We start from the raw sequence: 14,943 nt of genomic DNA on the forward strand, positions 1-14,943 counted from the left end.
GAAAGTTTTCAAGAACTCTGATCTAGAGCCCTGTATTTGCGTGTTGACTGTTGGGATATACATCAATGAACAGATCATTCCTTGAAAAAATTCAGTACTCAAAACAGTTCTCCCTCTTGCTGCTTCCTCACACCTTGCCATTATAGTAATCAGAGGACAGTAGCTAATTCCAAAACAATTTTACTGAACTGCAAATGCTATTTTGGCCATTGCCTCCTAAATAGCTGTGTCCACTGGTGCTTACATGAGGCAAGAAGAGTTGCAACTACAAACGGTACTTCATGTCTCATTTTATATTGGGTTTTGCTAATTTTCTCTTAATTTCCGTGTTACTTTTATTTAAAAAAAAGTAAATATCAAGTATGAGTGGACGTAGGAAGGATTGTCTTTGTCTAATGTGTGTTTCAGGGGAACCTTGAAATGGTTAGTTAAGCCTTAGCTTTCTTAGCTGCTTTGATTTCCTATGGCCCCTACAGATATGGCTTCTTTCCACAGTATCGCTTGTTAACAGGCAACTACTGCTTCCATCTTTCTAGTATTGCTCAAAAATGGTATTTGTAGAGTTAGTAAAGAAAGCAGATTGGGGGAATATCTCTGAATATTAAAAACAGTGTAGAGTGGTAAGGGGCATGTGCCATTTCCTGCTCCAGCAATTGCTTTGGATGGGAGTATCTGGTAGTCAAAGCTTGCTTTGATCACTTCTAAGATTTATTATACCCTCCCAAGCTTAGAAGAATTTAAACATGCACATTTATCAGGCAATAAGGCTGTTGCTTTGAAATGGTTCAAAGAGATGCTTTGGTAAAGGGACAGGAACTGTAGACTATACTATTGGGTACTGTCTGCTATAGATATGTTCCTACATTTTCATGTAAAGTTTCTGCATTGTTTAATAGGCCATGTCAAATTACTTATGTTTTGTTTCAGCAAAGTTTCATTTCTGTATTCCTGTATTCAAATTTATTCTATTCACATTTCTGCTATGCGTGCCCTATTGTATTGTTTATTGAATGCCCCAACTGTTGATTGTATTGAATTACACTGTATAATCTGCCATGAGTCTCAGTGAGAAAGGCGCATTATAAATAACATAATAATATTTTAAATAAATATTTTAAACTATCTGTATGCTGCCATTCCACCCAAATAGGGTCCTCAGAGGTGCGAACATCAAAGCATTAAAACAGCATTTAAAATGTATATATAAATATTTAACAATTCAGTAAAAATACATATAAATGGACAATGATTAGGGTATAAAAGCTCCCTAAAGAGGGTGTGTAATTGCTAAACAGCTTGCAAAAAGCTTCTGTTTGATTAGCAGTGGACCTCTAACCAGAAAGAAGTCTAGAAAATGAGCTAAGAGTACTTTTCTGCTGTGCTTTTAGCTTAAATCCTGGTGCAAGTACTTTTTGCTAGTCCTGTGGTGGAGATGGATTAAGTAATAAATACTTAGTTTTGTGCAATATTTTATCAAGCTTAGCCTACTCATAATCCACCTTATATATGCATTTATCCCACTTCTATCAACACCAGGTTTTAATGAAGTTTGTGGTTTATATGGTATTTCTCTACTTCAGAGATGGGGAACACAGAAAGTGATTATTGATGAAGAGGCTTTAAAACCAGTGATAACTCGGTGACTTGAGAGCCATTTGTGGCTCTTCTTTGGGAACCTACACAGGTGGCACCTGTCCCATGTTCCAAGAAAGTGGGCAATGCCATTGCTCAGTAGGGTTTGTGGTTGATAGGTGCCCTCCCACCTAGGCTTATGAACCTCCAAGTGGAGCCTAGAGTTCCCTCAGAATTGCAATTTATCTCTAGACTACAAAGATCAGTCCCCTTGGAGGAAATGGCAGCTTCACAAGGCAGATTCTATCACAGCCCTGCTGAACTTCCTCCCCTCCCCTTGCACTCCCTCCCAATTTCCAGAAATTTCCTAAGCTGCAGTTGGCAACCCTATTCCCACTTTGAAACAGCTGGAAGTAGATTGCAGGATAGGCAAGATGTGAGCCTCTCCAAGCTCTGGGCCTCATGCCAGAGATTGAAGTAAAGGGTTGTTCCTATCCAACACCCTTGCCCACAACCTCATTCCAGCATGCAATGCAAACTCGCCAGTAAGAATAGAGTAAAAGATAGTAAAGCAGTTGACTTGGAATTCACTTTAATGAAGGTTTTCCACAGTGCAGCACTCAGAGTGGAAGGGAAGGAGTTAATAACTGCCTGGAAGGAGAGATTGACAGGCTACTCCCCTTCTCTCTTGACTAGCTAGTCAGAATGACAGTGCTGACAGGATTTTTCCTTTCAGTTAGGATTTTGTGTTCAGTTGAGAGTATGGTGTCTGACAAAAAGGATAGACTGGCACCCCTCTGAAGTGAGGAAACAAAATGTTTGCCCTAACTGTGACAACATTGTCTTGAGAAGGACTCTGAAAAGTCCAAGTATAAAAGCCCGACACAAATTGTAACCAGTTTACACAGCCAAGATAGAACTCAGGTATGTTTTTGACAAGAGTGAATGGGTAGTAAGTAGAGACTCCCATTCAGCCAAGGGAACGGGTATGTTTTATGAAGAACAACAATTCCTGCCTAGTGTCTAGAAAGGGGGGGATTGGCTCTAAGGAGGACCCCAGGTTTGTTGTAAAGAGAAAACTGTTGAACTAACATCTGGAAACCTAAGTTTAAAATGAGAACTCTGTGAAGAAATGTTATTGGAACCAAAGGAGTAAACAAAACACCTCTCACTATCAAGACCTAAGAATAAGAAACTAAGCTTGAAGGATCTTATTTTGCCTGATACTTTTACCAACAAATTTTACCTCAACAATTTTATCCCGACTGCCGACGTTCCATCCCTGCCTGTTCGATAAAAGTTGCTGTTTCTTTTGAGAGTTATTCAGCTTCTAGTGCCATTTCATATAAAGAGGCAGAGGACTCCTGCTTTTCCCCCTGTCAGGTTTCTGAACTGGGCTGAAAAGCCTAAAATATAACTGCTTATCAGGGTGGAACAAAAGGAACTTTACAATTTTAAAAATCAGAGAGACGCTATTTGAGGCTGTTCAGTGAAAGCAGGCAAACAGATTTTGGCAGGAAAATCTGCCTCAGAGTGGGGGTGTGATGGGGGGCGGGTCTATCATAGCAGCCAATAAATGTTCCCAATAAAACCACCACCAGGGCAGCGACCTAGGAAAAGAGCAAGCTGGCCACAGTGGCATCACAATGATTTTCCTTTCTCCACAGCCAGTGTGCTCTTTTCTGGCTGCCTCTGCAGCCTCACTCGCCTGAGTTGCTGTACCTCATGCCAAGGAGAGCTAGAAGGTGGAGAGGGAAGCCCTTTCTCTCACTCCAGATACACAAAGGTTTGACATGGGGAGACATACAACCCTACATGGTCAAAAATACTCTGGTAATTTAAAAGGCTCTACTTAACGTGTGTTTGGTGGGGTGGCATACAGTAGTCATGTGGTTCATTCGATGGCAAATGTGAATGTGGCCCTCTGAGCTGCAGAGTTATTACCTCTACTTTAAACTCTACAAAAGGTGTCCATCCCAAATCCGCTTGGTAATATTCACTTAGAAGAGGATAATGAATGAGAGCAACTTTCAGGCATTTTAAGGGCTGGGCATAATTGCAGGCAAAAGCCTAGCAACCCTTTTTGGGGAATCACTTTTCATATATTTGGTATGTTACTTAAACCATATGAATGCGACTAGTGCCCAGCTGCCCATCAAGTCTTTGAAGTTCATCTTTTGGTAGATCAAATGGGATGGTTGGATATGTGCCTCTCTATCCAGTTTGTCCCAGTTTGCTCCACTCTTGTGTTTTTCCGCTATCGTGACTGCAAGAATGCTTGGGTTAGAATGTTGTATTCCATTTACCAGGGGAAGATACGCTGGTGCGGTACTGTCTTTTTCCCCAGTTCTCTCCTGAGTTTTACTGATTAAAAACCAAAGAGTTTGAGAAACATCCAGGCATCTAATTCTTGTCATAGATATCCCTACAAAAGCAAAATGAATCAGATGTTCTGTGATGGTAGCCATCAGGGAGAAAAGGCAAGGCATACCACATTGGCAGTGAATATGTTCTGATGGATGAGCCATGTTCTTATTTTTAGTCATCAATACTGTTAGGACAATGTACTGTTCAATGTATTGTTAGGACACTATTTTCCATAGTGTCAATCTGATGCCATCAGGAGCTGTAGAGGCATTTGTGTAAGCTGATGGCACATCATCCTGTCTTCATAGCCTGCCTCAGTACTAGGCAACTACCTAAAGTGGTCCATTTCAACATGCACCGATCACATTAGATGTAGTGCCCAAGCCCAAGATTTAGTGCTTCCCAGATAAACTGCAGAATCTTGGGTGACTAAGCATTCTTAGTCTGCACTGGAACATTGGTCCTAGTTTCATAACTCACCATAGTGAGTACCTCCCCAAAACTCCACAGCTACTCAACAGCATACCCTGATGGTAGCTGCGATGTTAGTCTCGTGCAGAAGAATTAAACGAGTCCAGCGGCACCAAAAGGCTAACAAAAATTTATTCCAGCATAAGTTCTTGTAAATCAGAGCTCTTGCATTGGATGAAGTATACTCTGACTCATTAAAGTGTACGCTGGAATAATTTTGGTTAGCTTTTAAAGTTCCAGACTTCTCTTTAGCTGTGTGGCCCATTTTGTTTTGTAGCAGTTGACTAATCTGAAAAGGCATGGATCTGGGCTTATCTGATGCCAGTGAAGGAATGCAGGAAATAAGGTGCCAAGTTCAATTCCTGACAGCTTCATCTAAAGGATCTGGAGAAAGCCCAGAACCCTGGTTGCCACTGCTAGCCAGAGTAGGCAACACTGATATAGCCAATGAGCTGATGAAGTTTGGCGGTTTCATATGAACATGTGAATTGTTGGGGAATAGGTGCATTTCTAAATTTGATATTTTTCTTTTTATCTTTTCTCCTCATTCAAGAATAATAGGACCTACTCTGAATTCTTGGCCCCGACCCAGCTAGACCAGGCAAGCCAGATCTTGGAAGCGAAACTGGGTCGGCATTGGTTAATAACTGGATGAGAGACCTCCAACGAAGATAGACGAGGGTCATTATGCAGAGGCAGGCAATGGCAAACCACCTCAAGGCAAGTCTCTTTGCCTTGAAAACCCCAGCAGGGCTTACCAAATAAATCAGCTATGACTTGACAGCACACACTACCACCCCCACCCAGAATTCTCAGTTACGTAACTGTCTCACAGACACAGCAGTTTAAAAGCAGTTGTGATAAACTGAAAGCACCTTGTGTTTAATCCAAATTTTTTCCTGCTTAGTGTAGCTCTGAAAAAACGGGCTTTCTGCATTTTTTTAAAGGGAGGTTTAATGTGAACCTGGAGAAAGCTAAGGCTGGAGGGTGCTGACAGGCAAGCACCCATGTCATCCTACCTTTATTCTCCCGAGTGGCTGTGCAGCCTGTTGTACGACCAAATGAAAAATTAATAGATTTTAAAAAGGCGGGGGGGGGGAGCTGGTCTGAACCATGAGAGAAGGGGCAGAATTAAGAGCTGCAGCAGTAGTAGGGGCACGTGTGAGCCAAGCCAAGCCATCACGGCGCACCTGAAAAATCTGCTTTGGCCACTGTTAAAATGTTCCATTTACCTTCACCATTCCTTTCTCATATGCCCCCCACCCCACCCCATACCTCCAAGTGGTCACCAAGACAACCAGGCATACTTGGTGAGATCTCAAGGCCAGGGTTCAGGCATCAACAGAGATGTGTAAAAGCTTGTTAACTTTTCCACTTCTCCCATACAAATACAAGCATTCCAGACACAGGATTGTCCTTCTGGCACCTTTATGGGGATTTAGAAATGTTGAAAATGACATGCTGTCCATGTGTGATGGGTTTCTTCCCTCATTCCCCCCCTTCCCTACTTTCAAGAGTAATCTGAAAGAGTTTGAATATCAAATGCTTATCAGGCTTCTTTTGAGCTGCTCTTGTTCTCTGCCTATTTTCCACAGTATGAGTGTATCTTCTAGGGGTACTTAAAGATCACATAGCCGCCTCACTGGTGCAAATCCTCACAATCTCAACAGGATAGAAGGAAGGGCTGGCTTTGGACATCAAGTGGTAATTGTTGCCAGATATATGCTGTCGTTTTTCCTGATTAGGAGCATGCTAGCTGACATTTCTTCTATGTCAAGAAGTCTTCATTTTTGTCTTTTTCTAATGTTCCTTTTTTGTTTTTAAAGGAAACAAGCTGTCAGGAATCGAAAGTTTGTCAGGAACCTCAGCTGTCAGGTTTGGCACTCAGAAGCCCCAAAATAGCACCAGAACATTTGTGAATTAAAATGTATAGCCTGTCCTGTGCCGAAGATTCAAGGCTGATTTGAAAAGCGCAAGATCTCCCATTAAGCTTCAATTAAAAATCCAATTAAATGGAAGACCTGCTATCAAAACCCCCAGGCTTATCCTCTCTCCTCTGCGCAGGCCTAGCTAAATGGATCTCTTGCAAGGCTTCTTAATGATGTTCAGCCTTCTAGTTTTCGGAGCCCTTAATGGGGGAGGAGGGCTGGCAGGCAATATAGGGCCTTCTCCCAAATCTCCTTAGTGGACTAATCATACGCATTTTAACTGAACAAACAATTTAGTCTGCACCATTTATGAGTACAATCAGGGCTTTTTTTCTGGGAAAAGAGGTGGTGGAACTCAGTGGGTTGCCCTCAGAGAAAACGGTCACATGGCTGGTGGCCCCGCCCCCTGATCTCCCGACAGAGGGGAGTTTAGATTGCCCTCCACGATGCTTAGCGGCGTGGAGGGCAATCTCAACTCCCCTCTGTCTGGAGATCAGGGGGCGGGGCCACCAGCCATGTGACCATTTCCAAGAGGTTCCGGAACTCCGTTCCCCCGTGTTCCTGCTGAAAAAAAGCCCTGAGTACAATAGTTCTGAGTAAAAAAGCCTACTTTCATGGATTTTTAGATGATTCGTACCATAGTATGGATAGCCTCATTCTAGTGTTCCCCATTTTGTATAAGACAGACGGAAGATCCCTTTTCAAGATGCAGCAATTTTGGGGTGGGGACGGGCATTTTTTAAAAAGGTAAAGCTTTTTAAAAATTCTGCCTGATTAACTGGGGACTCATTATTTTTTTATTGATCTGGTTACATAACCAAACACTGGGTGGTTAAAGTGAACATACAGTTTTGGTAGCTTCGTTCTTGCTCCCACTTGCAGCTAGTTCACAGAGTATTGCTGCTGCTTTCCAGCTGGTTAATTCTTCCGATGCAACATATCAGTATTTGCAGGCTTATCATAAAGGCCTCTATCTGCAAGGAATCTGTCAAAAGAGTTATCATAACCAACGAGTTTCCTTGTGCTGCCGGGCATAGCAGAGCACTTGGATGGTGCTGGTTTCCCCCTGCAAATTCTGCAGCAGGTTTCTCAGTGCTGGGCCACAAAATCCTTCACCAAATTCTTGTCCTGAAGGTAACACCGCAGATCAGAGCAAGGCACACCCAACACAATAGGCTGGTTCCTTCCCTCTAAGGTCATTCCTGACCTGGCTACCCACATATCCGAAGGACTCTCTCTGCCCATATGAATCTGTTCTCCATCTGTGTTCATTTAATGGACTACTACTTGCCTTGATTCAGGGAAGTCCATTCTCCCTTTCCCTGAAGCTGCACTTCTAATGTCATAGCAAGCAGCCACCCTCTGGAATGGACTTACGGAAAAGATAAGAAAAAAGATATTTGGAAATAAGTGTTATTTTTTTATAAGTTTTCTTTTTCAGTTTAGGGTGAAGTAGTATTATTAGTTCAAGTATTTGAAAATTGGGAGGAATTGTTGATACTTGATTTTGTCTCTTTATATTATTTTATGGATACTGTTGCTCCCAGCTCTGTTTGTGTGTGTGTGTGAGAGAGAGAGAGAGCAGAGCAGAGCAGAGGCAAAGTGATAAAGCAATTTCTGTCTGCTCTTTGTGAAGATAGTTCCGGGTAGCCATGTTGGTCTGTTGCAGAACAGCAGGCTTTGAGTCTAATGGCACCTTAAAGGTCAACAAGATTTTCAGGGTATCAGCTTTTGAGAGTCAAAGTGCCCTTCCTCAGATACAAGTATGTGATATTTTTTCAGATACTTCCTGTCTTCAGATACAAGTTCACAACAATGAAAACCCCAAGGGCTGAATAGAGGCATGAGATTCTTATCTTACTGCATCTGACAAAGAGAGCTGTGCCTCGTGAAAGCTTATGCTACAATAAAGTTGGTTAGTCTTAAAGGTACTACTACATCTCACTGCAGATGCTAACTTCTACTCTAAGCTAGTTGCATTGTACTTTTACATCTTGACTGGGATATAAAGGCTCCACTCCTCCCTGTATCTGGAGCTTTGACTCTCAAAAGCTCATACCCTAAAAATACTCATATCCTGCTGTTCGTCACCCACACACCCCAAATTCCTTCTTCGGAATCCTGAGTGATTAGAATTATGTATGATGATTTGGCAAAATAATTTTGAATGCCACAATCTTAAAGACAAAGTGCCTTGCTTCCTTGATATTTCATCGTCATTACAAATTTTAAAAATAAATATTGCTGCTTTGTTTACATTGCTGCTCCCATACAGCGTGACTTCTCTTCATCAGTCAGTCTGCTGGGAATTGTGGGAGAATTAGGGGGGCAGCTTCCATTCAAGAGCCACAATTATTGTTGATGACTGACCTGTTCAACAGTTATGCTGAGAGGTGCTAAGCAGGGTATCTAGTCAAACTGAAATTTCAGATACTGCACTGTATGCTGGAAATGTCTTTAGGAAATCTGAGGGAATTACTGGATAGCCACTTACCTGGCATTGTTAGTTCCCACTCCGAATACACAAACTGAGAGTGAATTCACACACGTGTTCATTATTTGAACTTTACAATGTCAAGTGATAATGCCAAACACAACAGGGCGAGGACAGTTCAGACACCCACCGCAGGGTTTGTTACCTCCACTCAGTGCATGATTGCATGATTGTTTTCATGTAACTGGTGACTTTAAAAAACAGAACCACTGGATACTGGATTGGACCCTGTCAAAAAAGTTCACTGAAGGAGCTGGCGAAGTGGATCTTTCCTCTTCTCCCAGAAGCCTACTGCTAGTCCTGAAAATATGCTCTGATGAGTGTGTGTGTTGAGGGGGGGGTCCTTTGAGAAAAAAAAGCACCACAGGATGAGGAAAGGAAGCCGTGAGGAGGAGATGGCTGGAATGGTGTTCTCCCTCTTTCACTTGAGTTGGATTTTGTTCACAAAGGCCCCCAGAGCTTCAGAAATGAGTTTCAAGATCCATCTGCTCCATCAACTTCTTCAGCCAGAAGCATAGCAAGACAGAAGGCAAAAGTTACAGACAGCTCTTCTTTGAAGTTCTAAGTGGAGAATAAAATACCCAGGGCTTTTTTTCTGGTGGTACACACCGGCACACAATACTAGCACCTCTTTTGGATGGTGAGCAGAAGTCACCAACCAAGTCAGCAAATATGATGAGTGCCCGCATCTCTCTCTCTCTCTCTCTCTCTCTCTCTCTCTCTCTCTCTCTGGAGAAGCATATATCAGGTCAACAACATGTCCAAGGGGGAAGGAGAAGAAGCAGAAGCATCTACAACATGTGTAGTCTTGGCAGGCAAAGGCTTGCTTTAGGGATAGGTTCTGTCCCCAGTGATATAGGGCAAGCAGCAATGCTAAAAAAACAAACATATCCAGGCTTGGAAAGAGGGGAGGTGCTTGACAGCCAATTTGGTCTGATTAGAAAAGTGCCACTTGAAGACAATTTGATTGAATCATAGTGATATTAAGCAAAGACAAAAAAAACCCCTCACCTTTCTTTGTCAAATGCTAATATGGCAGGTTCTTTTCATGGCTGAAGATACACTGATTACTCACCCAGGTTTTTGCTGGAAGAAATGGATTGTGCGATGTCAGTTAATGCTAGCACAGATGTCAGAGTCTCAGGGGAGGGCAGTAGAGAGTCAGTAAATGGCTAGATAGGATGTATCCTGACTATTTCTTTGTCCACTCCTGCAGCTGCCTCTTTGTTACCCAGAACGTTATTCTTACAGTTTCCTTCCTTCGAGTTGTTTCACTTTTCTCTCTCTCTTTTCTTCTGTCCATTATGAAGGCTGGACATGCTTTTTACAATCTCTCTCCATCATAGTTTAGATAGGTAGCTAGAAGCCTTTACTATGCCTTTCCTATCTATTATGGAGTTACTTTCCAATAAAGAGATTCTCTTTCTTTTCTAAATAACAAGCCTCAGTGTGAACTTATTCCTCAAGCAGCCAACGTGCAAAGACAGATCTGGTTTCAGGTTTTAATGATATAATGGCCAGATACTGGGTATGGTGAGTCTTCTCCCTAAGACAGTTTATTCTGCCCCAGTTGCCATGATGAGAATTCCTCTTCTCTGCTTTTTCTCATGGACAGGAGCAGAAATCTGTTTATTGGCCTGCTACATGATGCAGAGATGAGATGGTGATGGGAGCAAATATGCCTCCAGTTGGAGGCATATTGTGAAGGGTGGCATCTTGGCACTTGAAGACTGGATGCAAGTGGGCCAGAGCATGTTGAAGGAAAACAAGAGACTTTGCGTTTTGATGTAATGCGTTGCTGCATTCAGGCATAGGACTCTTTCCCTGCGAAGTTACACAACTCACAGTATTTCTGTTCTTTTAAGGTAATCGTATTTCTGTTCTTTTAAGGTAATCGCTAATTTTATTCTCCCTATAGGTCCTAAGGATTACAGAATGAGATGGGGAAAGGATCAAGTAGTTTGGGAGAGGCAGCCCTTTTTGTATTGCAAGTCTCTTGCATTGCAGGGAAGTCTTGCAAACCTAAAGCCACCTTTGGGTTACACAGTCTACCGGCAGGCTAGGGTTGCCAAGTCCTGGTTGAGAAATTCCTGGAGATTGGGGGTGCACCCTGGGGAGGAGGGTTGGTTGGTGAAGGAAGGATCTCAGTGGAGTGTAATGCCAGAGTCCACCCTCCAAAGCAGCCGTTTTCTCCAGGCAAACTGGTATCTTGCTTGGAATCAGTTGTAATTCCAGATCTCCAGGTTCCACCTGGAAGTAGGCAATCCTATCTCTGTGCTTTGGGAGGCCATTTCAGTTCTCCAGTGAGTTTGCCAACCCTGAGAAATGTTCTTTGAATTGGGTTCTGATCATAAATCCTGTATGGTTTCTGACACATAAGGGAAGAGCAAGCATTCTGCAAAGATCAGCTTTGTACTACTTTAGACATATAAATATGAGAAAGTGACAATGTAGGGACAATAACTGTATGGATTAGCTTTCTCATAAGCTACACTCTGTTCTTGATTACCCTTTAAAATCCTCCTTTTAATTAACTTGCTAATTGCAATATAATTAAGTTCTTAAGACTCTTTATTAATTCTCCTCAAAGCCCCAGTGTTCCAATAAACTGTAAAGACTCTGAGTTTAAAGGATGCTCCATTAAGGAGAATTTGTTTCAAGTTAGCATCATTACTTCTTTAAAAATATTTAGCCATACTTAGGCTACTAAAATATTTACAAAAATTTTGATTTGTGTGACAGTTTGGGAAGAATGAAAGTATCTATCAAACATTTCTGTTGAATATTAGTAAATCTACTACTTCTTAGATATATTTTAAAGAACTTTAGTGACAGAATTCCCAGTATGAATTAAAAGATCAGTTTACAGAGGGAAAGTTTTCAATCAGTGGCATGTTCATCTTCGTTCTTCTGTGCCTCCACACATGGGACTGCGCAGGCGCAGGCCAGCCGCCGGAGAATTTTCTAGAGCTTCCATGGCTCCGAAGGGGCCGTTTGTCGCGCGCCTCAGCGACCGTTTTCCCGCCCAAACGGTCACGTGATCCTCCAGCGACCAACGGCCCCTTCCCTCAGTTCTCTTCTTGCCGCCGCTTGGAGAGAACGTGAGCTTCGTTGCTCTGTGCTTTTTTGTGCTTCGTGCTTTATTCTGACTGATTGCTTGGCTTTTGACTTCGGACTTCGTGACCTCGACTATTCTTCGGATCTCGTTTTGGACTTTGTTGTGGACTCGGTAATTTGACTCGGACTGTTTTTGACCTTCTTTTTGCGTGCCCCTGAAGATGGCCTCAAAGGCTCTCTTCAAGCATTGTCTCCAATGCCACACGAAAATGGCCAAGACCGATGGCCATGAACTGTGCCTGTTCTGTTTGGGGGAGACCCATAATGTGACGGCCTGTAAGATTTGCCAGGGCTTCACCAGCAAGGCCCGGCAGGAGCGCAAGGCCCGACTGAACTCCTCCCTGTGGCAGAAGGTCATGTCCGGAGGCGCTCCGTTGCCCTCCTCCAAGGCCGGCCCAAGCCCCTCTGCCGAACGGCATTCCAGAGCTGGCTCAGTGGCCTCCGCGAGGTCGGGGTCGAAACCGCGTCCCCCGAGTACCTCGGCGTCGAGAGCGGCCTCTCCAGCGCAGGGACCGGTGCGGCCGCCCCGTAGCGCTTCATCTACCAGGTCGGATCCGAGACCAACGTCGGAACCGAGGATCCTGGTACTGAGTCCCCGATCGGAACCGACGACCGGATCGATTCCGATAAAGTCTAAGAGGTCGAAGCCGAGGTCCCCTTCGAAGGCGAGGAGCGCGTCGGTTCCGAGGTCTTCTTCGGAACCAGCGAAGAAGAAGAAGAAGACCAAGCATCATCGGTCGCCGCGTCCCGCTCCTCAGGAGGAGGTCATCGTGCTTCCTCACACGCCTTCCCCTCATCTGGGCTCCCCGGAGCCAGAAGACATCTCCGTGCCGGTGCCGGATCCGATGGCCTTCGAGACGGTGCCCGCAGAATTCTCGTCGGGGCCGGAGCCGAGCCCGCACCGTCGGAGCCGACCATCGCTTCCCCTTCGGTCGCCGAGGCTGGAACCGAGCCCGTCTCCTCGTCGGAGCCGTCCGTCGCCTGCCCGTCTGTCTCCGCCTCCGGTCGGTCGTGAGCGGCATGGTTCCGGGGACAGTGTCCGATCAGTCCGGTCCGCTGCGTCCCGGCATCGACAGGCTTCCTACCTCCCCTCGCCATACCGTTGCCAATGGGAGGGGGCACCTGCGGGCTTCTCCGTGTCGGAACCGAGGCCTTCGACATCGAGGTCGGCGTGGGCTCCCCCTCCGCTCCAGGTTCCGGAATCCCAGCTCGGTTCCGATGAGGAGGATGGGGAGAGCTTTGGCGGCTACCATTCGGAGTCCTGGTCCGAACCATCGCCAGCTGAGGAGCTAGTGCCATCTGCGGACTCGCCTTTCGAGGACCTCCGCATCTACGCCGACCAGATGGCAAGGATGGCCAAGGCTCTCGAGATGGACATCTCTTCGGCTGTTCCCCAGACCAAGGACAAGCTCCTCAAACGTATCTATGGGGATAATCCGGCGTATGTTGGCTTTCCCATGCTCGAGGGTATTGAGGAGATTGTGGAGAAGGTGTGGCAGGTGCCCTGTGATCAACCTCCAACATCCAAGAGGATTGAGCAGCTCTACAAAATCAAGCAGGGCACCTGGCCGGCGTTGGTGAAGCACCCTCCACCTTCCTCCTTGGTCACGGAGGAGTTCAACCCCCGACGATCGGGTCACTCCTCGGTGCCTGCCGATAAAGAGGGCAAGAAGCTGGATGCCATGGGCAGGCGTCAGTACATTGTGTCTTCGCTGGGTCTGAGGATTGCCAACTACCAGACCATCATGGCAGGGTACCAACTGTACCTCTGGGAGAAGTTGGCATCCTACACTCGAGACCTCCCGCCTGAGCAGAAGGCTGTCGTCTCCCTGCTTCAAACAGAGGCTGTCCGGCTGTCTAAACAGCAAATGAATGCTGGGAGCCACGCTGCTGACACTGCTGCTCGGGGAATGGCTTCGGCGGTGGTCCTCAGGCGCCACTCCTGGTTGCGGTCGACGGCCCTGTCCCAAGAGGTGCGTTCCAGGGTGGAGAGCATGCCCTTTGAAGGGGACTCGCTGTTTTCCAAGTCCACCGACGAGACCCTGAAAAAGAAGAAAGAGGACAGGCAGACGGCGCGGTCCTTGGGTCTGGCTCCTGCGGACAAGCCCTCCTCCAGGTCACGGTACGCTCCCCGGTCTGGCCCTTACCACTATCAGGGCAGATACCATCAGCAGCGACCGGGCTACCAGCAGTATTCTGCCTACCAGCAGCGGCCTTACCCTCCCGCACAACAGCAGAGGAGGCGTCGGCCCTTCAAGCCTCGTCCGGCGCAACAACAACAACCAGCCCAGCAGAGGGATCAGCAGGGTGCCGGAAGGCAGTACTGACGGGTCACGCCAGCCGTATCCCCAACCTTTTCGGACAGACTGAGTCCACTCCTCTCTGAGTGGGAGTCAATAACATCTGACTCATGGGTCTTAACTATTGTTGAACTGGGATACGGGCTGGAGTTCGTTGAGCTGCCTAGATGCAGTTCACCCCTGACAGCTGTCAATAACACTATGGCCGAGCTGGATGCGGAGATCGTGTCGCTCTTGGCCAAGGGTGCTGTGGAAGAATTGCCCTATGAGGACTCTGTAAAGGGTTTCTTCTCTAGGTTCTTCCTGGTCCCTAAGAAGGATGGGGGCTTACGTCCCATCTTAGATCTGAGGGGCCTTAATGCCTTCCTCCAGGTGACCAAATTCAAAATGGTAACGTTGGCGGCTGTGATCGCCTTGCTGAAACAGGGAGATTGGTTTGCGGTTCTTGACTTAAAAGACGCATATTTTCACGTGGGGATACGGAAGGAGCACAGGAAATACCTGAGCTTTGTTTACCGGCAAAGGGTTTTCCGGTATAAGGTGCTCCCCTTTGGCCTGTCCACTGCCCCACGAGTGTCCACTAAATGCGTGGCCCCTGTGGTTTCCTTCCTACGGGAAGAAGGCTGTACCATCTTTCCGTACCTCGATGACTGGCTCATCGTGGCTGAATCGGAGTCTAGGCTGGTGCAGGACA

The sequence above is a fragment of the Eublepharis macularius genome, chromosome 11, assembly GCF_028583425.1.
Source record: "Eublepharis macularius isolate TG4126 chromosome 11, MPM_Emac_v1.0, whole genome shotgun sequence".
Lineage (NCBI taxonomy): Eukaryota > Metazoa > Chordata > Lepidosauria > Squamata > Eublepharidae > Eublepharis > Eublepharis macularius.